The sequence below is a fragment of the Molothrus ater genome, chromosome 7, assembly GCF_012460135.2.
Source record: "Molothrus ater isolate BHLD 08-10-18 breed brown headed cowbird chromosome 7, BPBGC_Mater_1.1, whole genome shotgun sequence".
NCBI classification, from domain to species: domain Eukaryota; kingdom Metazoa; phylum Chordata; class Aves; order Passeriformes; family Icteridae; genus Molothrus; species Molothrus ater.
In genome coordinates, this window is record NC_050484.2 from 36,038,350 (window position 1) to 36,050,854 (window position 12,505).

General features: G+C 43.6%; 1 protein-coding gene across 3 annotated transcripts in view; it reads left to right on the forward strand.

The window, feature by feature from the left end:
- Positions 1–152: 152 nt before the first annotated feature.
- The window catches only part of MBD5 (methyl-CpG binding domain protein 5), a 127,611-nt gene continuing 115,258 nt past the window's right edge, over positions 153–12,505 (forward strand). For all 3 annotated transcript variants that reach the window (XM_036386466.1, XM_036386464.1, XM_036386467.1), the window contains exon 1: positions 153–552. The gene's annotated coding sequence lies outside the window, so the exon portion shown is untranslated. The remainder of the gene's footprint in view (positions 553–12,505) is intronic.

Consider the following 12,505-nt stretch of genomic DNA (forward strand, 5'->3'; position numbering starts at 1 on the left):
CCTTCTTCCTCCCCCTCATCCACTTCCTTCCTCCCTGTCCCGGATCCGTTTCCGGGAGCGGCGCGCGCGGCGCTGTGGGAAGTCGTCGTCTCCCCCCCCCCCCCCCCCCCCGTTTCCCCCCCCCCCTTCCTCCCCGCGGCCTCCCGAGCTCCCCCGGGGCGCATGCGCGGTGGCGGCCGCCGCTGCTGCCTCCCCTCCTCTTCCTCCTCCTCCTCCTCCTCCTCCTTCTCCTCCTCCTCCTCCTCCTCCTTCCCGACAGCGGCGGCGGCGATGAGGAGGAGCGCGGGGGGGGGCGGCGGCGGGACGGCCGGTTGTTCGCGCCGCTGAAGGGACACGAAGCAGCGCCGCGCCGAGGCGGGGGCGGGGGGCCCCGAGTCGCTGCCCCCCCCGCAGCCCCGCCGGGGAGTTTCTTCCACATCCCCCCCAAACACACCGAGACCCCCCCCCGTCCCTCGGGGGCGGCCCCGCGGAGCGCCGCTCCCTCCTCCTCCTCCCCCTTTATTACCCTTTGTGTGCGTCTCCGCCTTCCTCCCTGCGCCCGGGGGCCCTGAGGTGAGTGCGGGGGGGAGCGGCGGGGCGGGGGGGGCTGTTTGTTTACCCCGTGTTTACCCCCTGTTTACCCCGGGGGGGCACCGCCTGTCACTCCGGGCCCCTTCCCGGCGCCCCCCGCCCCAGCTTTGTTGTCGGGGGATGCTCCGGGGATGCTCCTCTGGGCCCCTCCGGAGCGGGAGGGGAGGGGGGTGATGGTGGCGGGGGCGCCGGGCAAAGTTCGGGGTGGTGCGGTGGGTGCTGAGCCCCGGCCGAGTGCCCAAAGTGTTGTTTTCCCGGGATAACACGGAGCCCCGGCGTTGCCCCCCAGGTTCCAGGCCGTTGTTTGACTTATTGTTTGAGTTATTAAACCCCTGCGGTGGTGAAGGTACAAAGACCACTTGTACAAAGACCCTTTCCCGAGCTGAACTTCCAGGGGATAGACAGTCCAGGAGCTGGACTTGGTGTTTGCGGGGTTGGGATGTGCTTCGGTGGCAGCCCCTGGTTTATCGGTGGTGCCCGGCTATATTTGGTCAATGGTTTGTTCAGATATATATGTCGGGATGTGTTTTGCCATGGCTTTCTGCTGGCAAGGCCAAGTGTCTCCATCCCCGCTCACCTGTGTTGGGCAGGTGCTGCTGGTGGACTGGCCTGACCATGTTTTCTGCTGGTTCCAGGGAAACTTACGTGTTCAGATGTCTGAAATAGGTTAGAACGTAATGGCTTTAAATGTCAAACTAAATTCTGGACTCGAGGAAATGTTGGGAGAAGCCTTCTAGATGTTTGCAAGGATCCAGAAGTAGGAGTTGGGGCATTAACACCAAGTTGAGATGAGACAGTCCCCTACACAAGTAGGATGTTTATATTGAAATCGCTGTTGTCTGCTTATTTCTGGAGCTTAATTATGTCCTCTGTAATTTCCAAAAGACGGTTGGAGTACTTTGGTTTATTTTGGGCTTATTAGTTTTGGTTTGTTAAGCGCTGAGTGCAGAACCATGGAGTAGCCCATGAGTGTGTGTTCCAGAGGGGCATCCCAGTTAAATGGTGGCCAGCAGAGAGTGTGTGCCCCTGTGCCTCATGCTGAAGGATGCCCACAAGAAAGAGCTCTCCTGGCATGCTGGGCTGTCTCCCATTTCTAGTTTGTACCCACGTGTCTGGTGGGAAGCAGCACTTCTGGGGTCAGGCTGGGAAGAGTTTGAGAGAGCCACAATTTGATGGGGTGGAAGGAACAGGAGAAGACCAGAGCTGGATTGATACTGGACAATGTTGTGATGGAGAATTGGAGGCAGCAGCCATGACTGTAGCTCTTTCTAACAGTTTGCTGGTAGTTTTCTTTTTGCTTGTAATAACTTTGGGTTTAAAAATGTGGGGACAAAACCTTGACAGCGTCAATCCCCAAAATCAGCAGATCTGTGTATAAACACCCACGATTTAAACATGTGACTCTCCTTTTAGTTTACTACAGGTGGGAGCTGGACAGCAAAAGCCTGTCCAAGAGGGAAGGACATAATTTCATTATTTTATTTCATGACACTGCTGCTTTTCTCAGCCTGAGATCCCATTGATCTGCTTTCCTCTGTACATGGAAGCCTACAGTGGCTGCAGGATTACATTCCCCGTGTCTGTAGAGCTGCAGCTCTGCCCCCAACTTCCACATCCCACAGTGATGTGATACAGTAGTTATTACAGGGATTTCACCATCTCCTTGTGTTCGGGGCTTTAAGTACCTATGGTTTGGTTTAATATGGTTACACAGTGAATTTGAACAGGATTCTGAAGCTGGGCAGAATAATTCAGGGGTTTTTTTTTCTTGCTTTAAATCCTAGAGATAAAATTACTGATAAACCTTCATTTCCATAGGCCTCCAGTCCTGCAGCCCAGTCTGTGCTGGAGGGAGAGCTGTGGGATGGGGTGGGAAGGGCCCTCTGAAGGAAGCACTGCTGGCACTGGGATTCTGGGTGGCAATTCCTGCATTCCTGCAGGTTTAGCACAAAGGGGTCTCAGGCTAATTTGGGCCTTCTGGCTGCTGTCACAGCCTTCCAGGAGCTGAAGGAATTGAATCTTTCAACCTGTGCTAGGAAAGATTGTGAGTTACCAAACAGCTGTAACCGTAAGGCAACACAGTTTCCTTTTATTTGGGTTCCTAAGCTCTTTTTGCTGCTCTTATTGAGATATTTATGGGTGCTGATTGCTTTTAGGAAAACTTGCTGCTTCCAGTTCTTTATCTTTGGGGACAGAATTAATAATTATTTTGCTGTATTCTGGGTCAGTGGCTTCCTGGGCAGATAGTTTGGAATTAGCAAGGACCTGCCATGGCTGTGCTGAGCATGAAGATGCTGTTTAGGCCTGACTTTAATAATGTTTCTGTGGAGTTTGCTGCCATACCCTCCTTCCTTTGTGGACAAATGAGTTGGTCTCTATTTGGATTAGGGAGGCGGATGTTTGAGGAGAATCTTTATGATGCAATACCTTCAATAACTGAACTTTTCTTGCTGTCCTTTCATTCTTGGGCTGTGGAGGGATCAGTGTTCCTCCTTGTTCAAAAGCACTGGAGATCCTGGCATCATCACAGTCCTCTCCAGGGTGGAATGCCTTGGGATTCAGCTGGCTCATCTAATTCTCTTTGTCAGTGGATTTATTATTTTTTTTTTCCCTACTGTTCCTCATGGTTCTTCCTTCTCTGTGGAAGATGAGTCTGTGAGCCCACCATGAGTTTGTGGCTCAGCAGCCAGTGTTCCCTGTGGAAAGCAGCAGGCCAGGTGGGAGGCCCCTCGTGCCCATCTGGAGCCCCACTAATGTCCCAGTGTCTCTCTATGGGCTTAAGAGGCCACGTGCACAAAGCAGTTCAGTCTCATCTGTTCATGGCCAGGGACACACATTTTGAAAGTGGCCGAGCTTCCTTTGCAAAAATCCTGTCAAAACTTTGGGGAAGTGGGGAATTCTGTTTGTTCTTTCAGGCTTGTTGGGTTGTCTGAGGGTTTGGTTTTGTTTGGTTGTCCGTGTGTTGGTTCTTGTTCCGTCCCAGTGGAAATCAGAATTACCATTGATTTCACAAATAAAAAGATACAGGATACATTTATTTCCTTTTTAATGCTCTTATGTCATTAAGGACCTGCTTATTCTTTTAAAGAGTTATTTGAACGTTGGAAACCACAGGCTCTCATTGGCTTTTGTTTGTATTTATTTTTGGAACTATTAGGTGCAATAATACTGCTCAATCAGTTTCAAATGGGCCTGCACAGGAACCAAGGCTGGTATTAGGAATGAAATTTTGGAAGAGCATTGGAAATAGCTTTCAGGATGCTTTCATTTTTCTCTGTGTATCTGGAGCTAAACGAAGAGGGAATAAAACAAAAAGCAGCAGTTAAGAAATTGAGAAGTGCTGACTCTTTCCCTCTTTTGAATCCCAAGTTCTTTATTATAGCAATTTCTATTTTCTTGATGAATCGTCTAGAAAGGAGTTCAGACTTGGTACTATTTTTAAATCAAGGTGAAATTTGTCAAAATCACTTGGACTTGCAATGTTAAAAAGTGTATGAGTACACATGCAAATGAGTTTAGCTGCATACACAAATACGTAAATATATAAATGAGCATCTACAAGAAGTAGTAAAAGGCACTAATTGGAACTTTTCAGCGCTGCTTCAGGGTCCATTGTGAGCCCCTGAGCTCCAGGCTGGCAGCAGGAATCAGGAGAGCCCTGCCATGGCTATTCATAGAGCTTTGTGAAATGAGCTGGTCATCTGGGTTTATCTGCAGCCTGACAGGTGTTCCAGCCCCAAAATCTCCATTGCCTCCCATCCTTCCCATGGGAATGACTGAGGAACAAATCCTGTGCTGGGTTCAGTTGTTGGCAGAGCTGGAGATGCCCAAGATACATTTCTTGTTTGTTTGAAGGGGTTTTTTTTCTGAAATATTCTGTTTCAGGAGCTTTAAATGTGCTTAAAAACGAAGTGGTAAAGTGCTTGAAAATTCTTTTTTATGTTTCTAAGCAAACCTTTATTCTTTCATTTATTACTCTGGTTAAATTAAATGTGCTGTTTATTTTATATATTTTTATTTTCCAAAAAATGTTTTAAAGTAAGCGAGCAATATTTTAAAAATTCTTATCCTGCCACAATATCTGATAACCAGAACTCATAGAAGCAATATATTAATTCATTACTTTGCTATGAGGTAAATATTGAAGCTTGGGCTAAAAAAAAAAACAACATATATTGTCATAATTTTTGCTTAGTCTACATTTTCAGTGGCATTAAATGCAGAATTATTTTGGTGTCTGAGTAATCTGAAATGTAAATAGCATCTGAAATATGAGGGCCCTTCGTTTGCAGCATCAGTAGCGTGGCCTCGCTCAGGAAAATTCCCAAGTGAGGGAAGCAGAACAGTTGTCAATTGTTTGCACAACAAATCCTGCTGGATCAAATGGTGATATTCCCAACGTTTAGATCAAGGAAGGCACGAGATAATGTTGCCTTGTACCCCACTGCCAAAGGAAACAAACACAGCCTAAGTTAGGAGAAAATTTGGCCAGCTACAACCTGGGCCTACATATCAGAAACACAGATAGGCAGAATTTTCCATTCATGCTGCCTAATGGTTGAAAAACATGGAAATTCAATTTCACTTGGCCAATTTTAGACTTGGTTTTTAAGCTCTGGTAGATCATTGCCAACGTGTAATTTAGGATTATCTGTTGTGACAAATTAAAGGCTTGATCAAAATCCGTGAAATGTTTGGGTTTGTCTTCATCCTTGAAGCTTTTATCTATCTACCTCATGTATATTCTATATATATCTGTATATATCTATATATTTATATAGATACTTATCTATATATATATATCTGTATATCCATATAGATATCTATATATAGATATTATATATATATTTATATAGATATTTATATAGATATATATATCTATATATTTATATAGATATCTGTGTGTATATATATTTATATAGATATCTATATATTTATATAGATATCTATATAGATATCTGTGTATATATATATATATATATACATATACATATAGGGGACTAGGCCCACTAGAATGAGTACAAATTTCAAGTGTTTTGGTAAGACTGATTGTGTAGCTCCAGTCCAACCAAAACACATGAAATAATGAAAATAATAAACATAGCCTTTATATTTTTGGTTGTGTTTGTCCCTAATCTATTTAATTTAATTTCATTTTTATTTTTAAGCCTGATGCAATGTAGCTTTATGCATCATTTTAATTTTTTTGTATAAGCACACTGTCAATTTAAGGAGATAAATTTTATTTATTTTAACTGTGTGTAGAAGAGAAGCACAAAATAATATTGTGCTGGATCCTCCCATCCAAACTCTAGATAAGAATAATTTTTTTAGTATCTGCTATTTTTGGAAGAAAACACTGCAAAAGTGAACAAATGAGATCATTGATTCAAGAAACAAAGTAGTCAGGAATCTGTAGTGAGCTGGTTTTTTTAGAACAGAACTTCCTTTTGTCTTTTAGGGGTTGGGGGCAGGAGAGGGATACGTTGTTCCCTCGTAATCTTTATGGGGCAGAGGCTTGGATCAGATTTCAGAGGTGGATGTGTTGGTGATGCAATGTGGTGTTGTCTTGTTGTTCCTGAACGTGCCTGCCTGGAATGGCAAATATTGTGAAGTTTTCTGGCTTTTTAGTTGTTTCTGGAAGGCTCATCCCATGTTTCTTAAGGAGTAGCTCCCTTTGAAAACTCAGGAAATAGGAATTTTCCCCATTTGTGCGATGCTAGGAAAGGTTTGGTTTTTGGAGATGCTGTTTAAAATGACTTTTCCCCCTGCATTTTGTCCCAGGGGAGCTGATTGCTGGCTCGGGGAGCTGGAGCCCAGTGGAAGGGTTTGTTGGTGCTGATGGCAGGAAAGCCCCGGTTTTCAGAGAGCTGAACCTTCTGTGGCCTCAGCTCAGCCTGCTCAGAGCTGCAGAGGGGATCACAGCCAAGCAGTGGCCTCTGACTGCCTCCAGAAATTCCTGTCACTGCTTCCTTTCAGGCTCACAACTGGACAGACTGGCACCTGTGTTTGGGACTGTGGCTCTTCAAGGTTTTCAGTCGAAGTTTTGTCCTAAATACCAGTGCAGGTATCAAAATCCTTCTAGCACAACCCTTGAGTTGTCCAAAGTCAAAGCACTTTGGCTTTTCCCTACTAAGATGATTTAAACCACTGAGGCTGGGAAATCCCACCTGCTCCAGGTAGCCAGAAGAGTCAATAAAATGAACCAAAAACTAAACCCAAAAATTCCACGTAATACTTGAAACTTGGGACTGATGTTTGAGTTTAAGGAGCGTGTCCTTAAAAATCTGTGAGTTGTTGGAGCCTTTTAAAAGCCACGTGGCTCCCCTTGAAGTTGCCTGGGTGTTATTAAGTCATAAAGCAGGGCTGTGTCTGTGGGCCAGCTGAAGCAAACCATATCTGGGCTGGAGGCTATTGGTTCCTCACCTCTGTTTTAAAATTAGTCCAATGGTTTGCAGCGTGATTCATTTCTAAAAATGACTTGTCCATCTGTGCAGGGTGCCCTGGCTGGAGCCTTGCAGTGCTGCTGGGGCTTTGCTGGCACTTGTGTTACTCTCAGGACATCTTGGAGCCCTGTTGTATCCCACTTTTCTTTGATAAATGTGTTAATTCAGGCATTAAGCTGGGTATAAAAACTGTGGTGCGAGTGATTTTGATTTTTGGAAATATCTATCCAATGTTTCTGCTCTTGAGACTCTACTAGTAAAAATACAAATATGAAATCTTCAAGAAAAAAAATAGTAATAATGTCTATTCTATTTTCACTGCTAAAATATTTATCAACTTCTTAGGTGCTGGATCAAGCCCTAAATCTGAATTTTTATGAGTTGTAACCTCACAAAGGTCTTGGGGAACAAAACTTGTAACAAAGTAATGCTCCCCCCAAAGTTGGGCAGCTCCTTCATCAGCTGCCCTGTGGGTTCCTGGGGGATCCCCTTCCACCTGGAGCTTTCTTTACAGAACTCTGGGGATTCCTGGGCTTTTCCCTGCGCTGCTTTCCTTAAAAACTTCACAGTTTTTATGGATCAGTTCTTAATCATCTTCTGTAACTCAGCTCCTTTGATGGAAGAGTCCTGCTAAGGATCTGCAGACGTTTAGAATCTGCAGAATTTAGGAGCACGTCTCTGGAACTTAAAAGTAAACAGAAAATCAAGACAATATTTTTAGTTTTCATTTTTATGTTAAAGGAACTTACATGCCAGTAGAAGTATTCCCATGTGTAAGAGCATCATCCTTTTTCTTAAATAATAATTATCAGACCAATAACTGTTGCTTTGTCAGAGAAGGAATATCGAAACTTTGGAGAGCCTGTTGTTACAGTTTTTTAATTTTCAAAGAAAAAAATCAAAAAGAATTGATCAATACTTTCTCCAAGTATTGATCTATGCTAAATAAAACTAAGTTTAACTTTATTCAGGGTGGTTTTTTTGATGTTACAGATACTACAACCTGAGAGAGATTTATCCCATAGATGAACAGTTGGAAGTAGATTATTCTCATTTTTAATATTATTATTGCATTCAAAAAAACAGTAAAAACTGTTAATATTCAGCTTTTGCTAATTATTGCAAATAATTATAATACTTTGTGTGGAATTTATTGATGGTGTATGTGAGTCTGGAATGTTTCTGTGCAATTACAGAAAAAATGAAATGCTTTTTAGTTTGTGTTTTGGTAGATAGTAGTCAAAGGCATTTGTAATACAGCAAAATGTTCAGTACAATGGTGGTGAATGTAAACTGAATTGTTGCTGATGGTGAACATTAAATTGAGGATATTTTAAGGCATTTCCAGTTGTTGTCTCGAAACAAAGCTCTTTATAGAGGTTTTTAGTGAATGTCCCAGTGTTGAGAGTTGGTTGTCCTGTGCTCCAGAGGTCTTCACAGGCAGGTAGGATTTTGGGATTAGGTTCTGTGGACCTGGATATTCATCAGAAATTCCCAAATAATTACTGTTTTTTTTAATCTCTGCATTAATCCTGTCCAGCGTAATCCGTAATTATTCTGTCCTCAATTTGCACAGACTCTCCTGTTGTTTACTCCTGCTTTACTCACCTACTTTATTGTGCCCCAATAGACATTCCTGACAAGTTACTAACTCTGAGTTGCCCTGGGAATTGTCTGTGTGTTTTTGGGGCAGCGAGTTTATCACCCCACCAAAAAAACCCATCAGACTTCAGGGAATGCATCCGCTAGGCTGAAATATTTTGATTTTTGTGCACAGGATGGTGAGGCTGCTTCAGGGGAGGGGGAGTTCCGTGGAGCTGCAAGGTGCAGCCTGTGGATAATAACCCTTCCTGCTGCTCTCTGTGGCTTTGGGGTTGGGGAACAGGGGGTTTGGCTCCCCAAAAAGGAGCAGGGAGGGCAGGACTGTAACTGAAAGCTGCTGCAGGGGCCTCGGGGCTGCAGGAGGAAGGAAGCGAGCGGGGAAACGTTCGGAAGAGGCAGAGCCTGGGGAGAGGGGTTGGTGGTCAGGAGCAGTGAAGGGGGATGTGGATGGCAGCAGGGAGGGCAGGGGATGAGGCAGAGCTGGAGTTTGGGGCAGAGTTAGTCAGGGCTGTAATGAAAATTAGGGGAATGTGGGGAGCAGGGGCCTGTGGGGGTGTGTAAATTGTTTGCCTTGACAGAGGGCAGCAGATCAGAGAACCATGGAGAGGTTTGGGTTGAAGGGAGCTTCAATCTCATCCCATTCCCCCCCACTCCGTGGTTGGGTTGTCCAGCCTGGCCTTGGACGCTGCCAGGGATCCAGGGGCAGCCACAGCTTCTCTGGGCACCTGTGCCAGGGCCTGCCCACCCTCACAAGGAACAATCCCTTCTCAAATCCCATCCATCCCTGCCCTCTGGCACTGGGAGCCATTCCCTGGCTCCTGTCCCTCCAGCCCTTGTCCCCAGTCCCTCTGCAGCTCTCCTGGAGCCCCTTCAGGCCCTGCCAGGGGCTCTGAGCTCTGCCTGGAGCCTTCCCTTCTCCAGGTGAGCACCCCCAGCTCTCCCAGCCTGGCTCCAGCCCTGGGATCCAGACTATGATGGAAAGGGGAGCTGATGACTCTTGGTGGGAAAACCCACCTGGCAGCCTCGCTGAAGCCACAAGTATCAAGAATATTTTCACACAGTATCAACCAGAAAGTGCTGCTTAATCACAGCCTTTACATCCAGCAGCCTTAGAATGATTTGAAAAGGGAAGTAAACAGGCCTGTGAGTGTATAAATAATTCCATAATATTGCCACTGTTGCTGCCTCAACTTGGAAGAGCTGGGAGTTGCTGCTGAGCAGGCCTGGCTGGGCAGCCAGCCCTGCTGCTCTCAGACCAGTGATGCCTTGTGCAGGCTGACCCAGAACAGAGACTAGACAGAGTCCCAGAATAAAGCAGGGATTCATTCCAAGCATCTCCTCCATGGATCCACCTTGGGCAGCACCAGAGCCCAGCCAGGGCTGCACCCAAGATGAACCAAAATGGCCCCAAAATGCACCAGCGCTCCCGGGCTCTGTCCCTGGGATCAGTTCTGCTCCATTTGCATCTTGCAGTTCATTGTCCCATTCCAGCTTTAGCCCCTGCAGTCCCACCCTGCTTGTTTTTCTCTCTCCAGCCCACGGGGTTTGTGCTCTGGGCTGAGATTTGGCTCATTTGTCCTTGGTGCCCAGCTGGAGCAGGAATTGTTTTGTCTCCCTACTCTGTGCAGAGAGCCCTAATGTGAAGCCTAGACTTAGACACTAAAGCAGCACAGAATCTGAAAAACATGAAAGTTAAACCTGGGGCATCCACCAGGACCTGTATCCGTGCCCCAGAAATGCTTTCACATCTTGGAGGACTTTGGCCTGGATGTTTGGGTTTCCAGCAGGGAAGTCTCCAGCACTTCAGTCCATGACTGGAGCTGGGTTCTCCTTTGTCCCACCATGGTTCTGCTCTGCTCCCAGCCCATCCATGGCTGAGTTTTCCTAGGAAAGCATCCCAGTGTGGAGAGGGTGGCTGGAATGCTGTGCATGCCTTGCCTGTGTTGTGTTTACTTTGACTTTATTCTCCTTGCTCGTCCCCTGAGTAAACAATCCTAATCCAGTGCTGCACATCCAAGGCAGCTCTGCTGGGTCTCACAGAACCTCCCTGCCTTTCTGTGCCTCCTTTTGCCATCAAACTCAGTATTCCTAGGCAGGGAAAACCACTGATTTATATGGATTATTCTAATCCAACATCATGCAAGCAAAATCAAAAAATAGTTTGACTACCTAATGATTCAGAAATGCAGACACGTTGCCAAAAATTTTAGCATTTGTTAGCTTTACACTTGAGCAAATGCATTCTGGTAGAGAATTGAACTTCTTTATTTTAACTCTTATCTGTGGAGTTTTAAGGCTTAGGAATTTATCCCATAATTCTAACAAATACAAAAATTAGTCTTTAAATTTCTTGTATCTTCCTCTTTTTTGGAATAAATATTTCTGAATTTATAAAGACGGGGACAAACATTTTTCCTTTAAATACAGCCAGAAAAGTTTCTTCTTTTGTTGAACAGGAGCTCTAATATGATTTAGCATTTTCTACTTTGAGATAATGAGTTGAAGCAGGGCTTTAATGAAATAAATTCAGTGCAGCTTAGTGAGGAAAGGGGGTTTCTCTTGAATAACTCAGTTTCTTTCCAGTGCTTAAGTATTTCAATAAAAACAGGAACTAAATTTTTGGAGGAACCTCAGCAGAAGAAGGAGCCAGATGTGTTGATTTTGTAAACATTAAACAATCTGCATTCTAAGAATTATTCTCTGATCCCTTTGAACTCAAGGAGTGACTAAAGGATTTTGTGTCTCTCTATTGGACAGTGTTTTTCTGTGCATTTGCCAGTCATAACCAGAGCCTTGATATGACTGTAATGTATAAAATATCAAGAACAACGTGGGGTTTTAATTTTTTGTCACTGTCTTCTGTAAAAATTATTTTGGACCTAATACAGGGGGATGATTTTACATAGTTCCATGAAGAATCAAAAAAGAAAAGTGGTTATTTAGGATGAGCAGAGCTCTTATCAGTGCAGAAACTTGATTTCTGAATTTAATTTCTATTGGGTAATGTAAACTGAAAGTACTGATATTAATCTGTGTTAGTTTCTGGTTAGCTGGAACTTACTAATAATTAACTAAATTTTAATGTTTTTTTCCTGTTCTACCTGAAAAAAAGCCCAAACCTGTCCCAAAATACTGTGCTTTTCTCTAAATTACCACAGCTGTACATTTCAAAGAAATATTCTCCTGTAGTTCTGTCACAAGCAAGAAAAAGGGATTTGTTCAATCAGCTGAAATGAAATTATCTGCAAACCAGCAATGAGTTCCTTATGCATTTTCCCCATGATTCACTATCTGATGAAAAATATGTCAATATTTGTTATAATTTTGAACCAGATTTGAGAGGATTTGGGGTTTTATTTAGGTTTTTATATGGTAGCACACAAGTCAATTGAGTCTTTGACATCAGACAGACTGGGAGGGACTTGGTTCAAGTGAAATTACCTGTTCTGCATGAATCTCTCTCAGAATCTTGCTCGTTAACAAGTTCTTCTCACTACTCTAAAACACTAAATTTTAAATTCAAACTAGATTGTTTTGGATAAAAGTAAGGAAAATAGAAAATTCCTGCAACATTCCAGTATAAAAAATTACATGGAAAATTCATGGTGTTATTCAGTGTTTAAAAGTGCTGCTTTTGTTTTCATTCATAGCCAGGGAGCTTTGCATTACTTTTACATGATTTTTATTTATTTTACTTTTTTTATGTCAAAAAGTAATACATTATTTCCTTTTTTAATATTTTTTATCATTATTTCCTCTGATTTGGTGCTGCCATAAATAATATTAAATATTTGGGTACGAAAAAATATTAAAATAATAATATTAAAATAACAATAATAATATTAAAATAATAGTAATAGTAAAATAATATTAGAATAATAACAATA